This window comes from Myotis brandtii, unplaced genomic scaffold (genome assembly GCF_000412655.1).
Source record: "Myotis brandtii unplaced genomic scaffold, ASM41265v1 scaffold394, whole genome shotgun sequence".
Taxonomy (NCBI): domain Eukaryota; kingdom Metazoa; phylum Chordata; class Mammalia; order Chiroptera; family Vespertilionidae; genus Myotis; species Myotis brandtii.
In genome coordinates, this window is record NW_005365111.1 from 271404 (window position 1) to 278422 (window position 7019).

At 44.1% G+C, this 7019-nt stretch overlaps 1 pseudogene; it reads right to left on the reverse strand.

Annotated features, from left to right (window-relative positions):
- Positions 1–5305: 5305 nt before the first annotated feature.
- Positions 5306–6587, reverse strand: LOC102250242 (annotated as a pseudogene).
- Positions 6588–7019: the final 432 nt, after the last annotated feature.

The window sequence follows — 7019 nt, forward strand, 5'->3', positions numbered from 1 at the left end:
TGATGGCTGTTTTCAGGCTGGCTACACCCACTTCAGGGTGGGGGTCCCCACTGGGGTTCCTGGCCAGCCTGCGTGAGGGGTTGATGGCTGTTTTCAGGCTGGCTACACCCTTTTTAGGGTGGGGGGCCCCACTGGGGTGCCTGGCCAGTCTGGGTGAGGGGCTGAGGGCCGTTTTCAGGCTGGCCAAGCCCCCTGGCGACAGAAGCTCCCAGCCTCTCCTTTTTTTCTTTTTCTTTTTTTATTCTGGGATTTATTTACCTTCTATAATTGAAACTTTGTTGCCTTCAGTGGAGTTCAAAGCCGGTTCCAGCTCGCTCCAGCTTCGTGGCCACGGCCGGCTGAAAGCAGGTATCTGGGGTTTATTTATCTTCTATAATTGAAAATTTGTTGCCTTCAGTGGAGGTCAGAGCTGGCCGGGAAGCTTGGCTTCCTCCATCACTGGAGCAACCAAGCCTCCTGCTCGCTTCAGCTCCGTGGTTGGGTTAATTTGCATATAGTCGCTCTGATTGGCTGGTGGGTGTGGCTTAAGGCATAGCGAAGGTACAGTCAATTTGCATGTTTGTCTTTTATTAGATTATGTGTTTATATGTTGGGTACACTTTTGTTCACAAGAGTTATATCCTCTTGTTGGATTGATCCCTTTAGAATTATGTAATGTTCTTCTTTGTTTTATTTTTAGCTTTTATTTTAAGTCCATTTTGTCTAAGTATTGCTACCCCAGCTTTTTCCATTTCCATTTCAATGTATTTTATTGCTCCATTTTAGTCTGTGTGTATATTTTATTATGAGGTCATTCTTTTGTAGACAGTGTATAGCTGGATCATGTATTCTTATCCATTCAGCTAACCTAATTTTTTGAATTGGAGCATTTAATCTGTTTACATTTAAAGTAATTATTGATAAGTATTTATTCATTGCTTTTTTATTCTTTATACCTATGTTGCCCTCTCTCTTTCTTATTAAAAAAGAACCTTAGTAAGCAGAAGGAAGGAAATAATAAAGATCAGAGCAGAGATAAATGATATAGAGACAAAAAAAAAACCAATACAAAAGATCAACAAAACCAAGAGCTGGTTCTTTGAAAGGATAAACAAGATTGATGAACCTCTAGCCAGGCTCACCAAGAAGCAAAGAGAGAGGACCCAAATAATCATAAATGAAAGGGTGAAATAACAACAGACCCCACAGAAATACAAACGATTATGAAAAAATACTATGAACAACTTTATTCCAACGAAATAGAAAACCTAGATGAAATGGACGTATTCCTAGAAAAATACAAGTTCCCAAAACTCAATCAAGAAGAATAAAAAAACCTGAATAGGCCTATAACTACCAAAGAAATTGAAGCAGTGATCAAAAATCTTCCAGCACACAAAAGCCCTGGTCTAGATGGCTTTACAGGGGAGTTCGACCAAGCATTCAAAGAAGAACTAAAACCTATCCTCCTCAGACTATTCCATAAAATTCAAGAGGAAGGCACACTTCCAAGCTCTTTCTATAAAGCCAGCATTACCCTAATTCCAAAACCAGATAAAAACACCACAAAAAAAGAGAATTACAGGCCAATATCCTTGATGAACATAGATGCTAAAATCCTCAACAAAATTCTAGCAAATCAGATTCAGCATTACATTAGAAAGATCATACACCATGACCAAGTGGGATTTATTCCCTGGGATGTAAGGATGGTACAATATCTATAAATCAATAAATGTGATACATCCCATAAAGAAACTGAGAGACAAAAATCACATAATCATATTAATCGATGCAGAAAAAGCATTTGACAAAATCCAACACCCTTTCTTGATAAAAACTCTCAGCAAAGTGGGAGTAGAGGTATCATACCTCAACATAATGAAAGCCTTACATGACAAACCTACAGCCAACATCATACTCAATGGGCAAAAATTAAATCCATTTCCCCTAAGAACAGGAACAAGACAGGGATTCCCACTTTCACCACTCCTGTTTGACATAATACTGGAAGTGCTAGCCGTAGTGATCAGACAAGAAGAAAAAATAAAAGGCATCCAAATTGGAAAAGAAGAAGTAAAACTGTCCTTATTCACAGATGACATAATATTGTACATAGAAAACCCCAAAGACTCCATAAAAAACTGCTAGACTTAATAAATGATTTTGGCAATGTAGCAGGATACAAAATTAACACGCAGAAATCTATGGCCTTTTATACACCAATAATGAACTCACAGAAAGAGAAGCGAAAAAAAAAAAAAAACAACAATCCCATTTACCATTGCAACAAAAAATTAAGATACCTAGGAATAAACTTAACTAAGGGTGTAACACACCTATACTCAGAAAACTACAGGACATTGAAAAAAAGAGATAGAGGAAGACATAAACAGATGGAAGAACATACCATGTTCATGGATTGCTAGAACCAACATCATTAAAATGTCCATACTACCCAAAGAAATCTACAGATTCTATGCAATCTCCATTAAAATACCAATGGCACATTTCAAAGATCTAGAATAAACTCTCCAAAAATTCATCTGGAATAAAAAAAGACCCCGAATAGCCACAGCAATCCTAAGAAAGAAGAACAATGTTGGAGGGGTCACATTACCAGATATCAAGCTATATTACCAAGCCACGATTCTGAAAACTGCCGGTACTGGCAAAAGAACAGACATATAGACCATTGGAACAGAACAGAGAACAGAGAACTCAACCCAAGCCATTATGCTCAATTAATATTTGACAAAGGAGCCAAGAGTATACAATGGAGTCAAGATAGTCTCTTCAATAAATGGTGCTGGGAAATTTTGTCAGATACATGCAAAAAAATGAAACTATATTACCAACTTACACCATACACAAAAACAAACTCAAAATGGTTCAGGACTTAAATGTAAGATGGGAAGCCATCTTGGATTCTCTATTGATTTCTTTAACAAAAGCTTTGTTAGTGCAGAATTGAAGTTGATAGGAAGGATTGAATAGTAAGTGGGAGGTGAGAAAAGAACAAGAATAGACAACCCTTTCTTGTATTTTTCTCTTTTTTTATTTTGTTTGTTTTTATTTTAATTATTCAAGTGATATATGAGTATATTTTTTATTTTTTAACAAATACCTCTATTTACTTATTGTTCATTTATTTTTAGGGTACAATATATTTTCTAGGAATTATTTATTCTTCAGAGAGAGTTTATAAGTGATAAACATTCAGATTCCTTTAGTATCTAGTTTGTTCTTACACTTTGATGATTTTTGGCTGGTGTATTATTTTAATAAAGGACAAATATTAGAGTAAATGTGATTATTTTCCTTTTACATATGTGTACCTTTACATGTAGACACACTCTTCTTGTATAAACACCCAAGAAAGCTTTTATATTGCCTCGCATTCTCTCAAGGTGAAAGGAGAAGAAAAGTGAGAGTCACTAGCTAGAGAAGGCAGGAAAGTTCAGTAATCATGCCAGGTAGGCTGCAGAATAAGCTGACAGTGGGGAAGAGTCATAAACTGTCAGGTGGAAAATTTGATTCCAAAAACAACATCATATTCTGGGTAGGTACAATGTTGATTCAGGCCATTTCAGAGAGCAAGGTTTCAGGACATCCTTCTTAAAGGTCCAGCTGAGATCCCTTTTCATTTTGTTGGTGGTCTTTTTTGCTGTGCAGAAATTTTTATTTTGATGTAGTCCCATTTGTTCATATTTTCCTTTGTTTCTCTTGCCCTAGGTGATATATCAGTTAAAATTCTGCTATGTGAGATACCTGAGATTTTGCTTCCTATGGTTTCTTCTAGGATTTTTATGGTGATTAGTAGAGGAGATAATAAAAAAGCCATGGTACATTTACACAATAGAATACTCTGCAGCTGTAAAAAAGAAGGATCTCTTACTCTTCCAGACAGCATGGAGGGACCTGGAGAGTACTATGCTAAGCGAAATAAGCCAGTCAGAGAAAGACAAAGTATCTCATGATCTCACTTATGTGTATAATCTAATGAACAAAATAAACTGATGAACAGAATAGATCCAGGGACATAGAAGCATGGAATAGACTGATGAATCTCAGAGGGAAGCGGGGGGGGGGGGAGATTAACCAAAGAACTTATATGCATATATGCATACTAGAGGCCCAGTTCATGAAATTTGTGCATGGGGGGGGGGCCTCAGCCCGGCCTGCACCCTCTCACAGTCTAGGACCCCTCAGGGGATGTCCACCTGCCGGCTTAGGCCCATTCCCCATGGGGCACTGGCCTAAGCTAACAGTTGGAAATCCCTCTCACAGTCCAGGACCCCTCGCTCCTTATTGTCCGACTGCTCACTGCTCCTTAGTGCTGTCATGGAGGCAGGCGAGGCTCCCACCACTGACTTCACCAGCTGTGAGCCCTATATTTCTGTGTAGTTGTCTGCAGGCCAACTGCTCTCTTCCTTCTCACTTAGGGTGAGCAGCATGTGAGGGCAGAGTGCACTGTCATGGAATGCAGAGGGCTATCCAGAGCTGAGGGGAGTGGACAGGCCCATGGGGTGAGAGGTGGACACAGAGGACGCTATCTCACCCAATTGTGGGGCGGGTTGGCTGGCCTTCATCTGCCTAACCCCACCCAGGGAGGGACCAAGCAGGGTGTCCACCTTTCCATTCTCCATCCTCCCATCTGTGACACCTGTCACCCTTGCCAGGCCTCCCGCAAAGTGACTTCAGCTCAATCCCTGAATGTAAAGGGCCATGGGGGGACCTCCACTCCAGTGCCCCCTGATTCCCAGCGACAGGACCTGGTCTACAGGACCTGATCTCAGGACGGTGGTCACAGCTGCAGAACATAGATCTGTTTCAAGAAAAGTTGGGAATGTAGAGTTTCGTATGAGCCCCTTTTCCAAAAGGTGGCAGTTTATTCACATTGTGGCAAAGACACCGTCAAGAGTAACATAAGTGGGTAAAGTCAGGGCCAAACTGGGCCATTTCCTCATCCAATCTCTCTGAGGTGCATGGACAGAACCAAGTCTCAGCTCTTCCCAGGACACTTCTGGAGTTTTTTTAAGCTTAAAGGATAGTAGTCTGTCTCCATTCTCGTTCTTTGGGATTTTTTCATCGTCGGATAAAAGGATCCGTACATTGGGGCAATCCTCTTGAGATACAATATTCCAGTTGCACTCATGTGATGATGTCAGCACCCCTCAGAGGGAGGGAGCCAACAGATGGGGAGCAGGGAATTCTGAAAACCAAAGTGATGACAGAGATGCTAAGCCTTTCCTTCATGTGTCTGACACCTCTCTTTAGGTGGTCTGCAGGCCAGGTGTTTGCTGGACCTTTACCACTTGATGTCCTAGCAGGCTGCCGTGGGCCCTGCTAGTTGGTATGCAGGGCTTCCTGGGCCTGGGTGGAGTCGCCCACCCTGCCCCAGCCACTCCTGGTACAGCTCCTGCACATGGGCACTGGTCTCCGGGGGCCACACCGGGATGGCAGAGTAGATGCCTTCTATCTGCCGCAGCAGTGTCCTGCCTGCACACCCGTCGTCCACCTGGGCCTGGCCCCTGCCACTTGGGTATGCCAGAGCAGGCCAGGACCTCCACAAAGTGGCAGGGGAACTTGCCCCTCTGCAGGTTCAGGACCACTTCTGGATGTTCTGAAAGCTGTAAGCAGCCTCAAAACATAGCAGAACCTCTTCGTCCCTTTCAAGGCTGTCCTCCTAGAAGTCTTTGTTCCTCAGGGTGCGGTAGGTGAGCACTCCCACATCCTCATTGAACAGCTCCTGGGCCAAGTGCCTGAAGATGTGTGCCAGGTACCCGTCAGAACTGGCACCCTCGTGGAGCCTCACCTCCTTCTCCTTCATGTCTCCAAACAGCGTGTCCACGGTGGCATCACTCAAGGAGAGGTCACTTTGCTCCATTATCTGAACATTTTCACCTAAGGTTTACAAACAGTCAGGACCCTGGGAACTGTGCAAAGCTGTGGGAACATCTTCTCAAAGGCCAGCAGTTTCTTGTCATAACACAGGACTATGATGACGTGGAAAATCTTGTCTGAGGACAGGTTCTGCTGTCTGGTGAAGTAATCCTTCACCAGAGAGCCCATGATCTGCTGGGGAGACTTGGCTATGCAGAGGTGGGGGGTGATGGGGTGACCCAGCACACGCTCTGCATATCGGTCCCAGCCAGGGCAGGCGGAGGTCAGCATGGGTAGCCAGGGCTCTTCCTCACGGTGCTGGCAGTACCGATGCACAAATTCCTTCTGACTCTCCAGGATGCTGAAGTCCGAGGCTATCTTCATGTTAAAGACAGTGAGCCCCAAGGCCTTTCCGGAAGCCACAGAGCCTTCTGGATGCATCAGTGACACTGAGGCTGAATTTAGCAGCAAAATAAGGCAGAGACTCAAAAGCATGGATGGAGTGTTTGTGTGAACTAATATAAATTCAAAGTAAACATGATTACATAAAAGGGTACGGTCTTTTTTTTGTTTGTTTTATTCATTTCAAACGGGCCGAATCCGGCCCGTGGGCCGTAGTTTGCCCACGGCTGCGAGTCTAGACATTGACTGCGGCATTCTCTTGGTCATCGGTTTTTGTTTTTTTTATTACATTCCTTCCTTGTGCAGTGATCACACTTCATCTGGAGTGGGGAGGGAGGGGGCCAGCTCGAGTGACCTGGAGGAAGCACAGAGAGAGCAGTCAGTCACTGCTGGTCACCCCTGGTGATGCTGGCGGTATCCTTTCTTCCTTGTGGAGTGTCTAGGGAGGGGAAGCGGCTGCAGTGCCCAAGGCCGAGTTCCAGGAGGCCAGCAGCGCTGTCGGGATTGTGCCGGAGGCGCTGGTCCATTGGTGCCTGGCCTGTTCACTGGAGATTGACCCTGCAGGACTATTAAGGGAGCCAACCCCCAGTTCCGCCCTGTCTCCGCCACTGATTGATTGGAGTCTGAGGGCCAGCAGGAGCGACCAAGAGGCCTGCCTTTCAGCTGCTCACTAGTCCCCAGGCCACTGATTCTGTTTCCCTATTAACCATCCCCTGATCAATGGGAGCCTGCGGGCCAGGGGAGGGACCAAG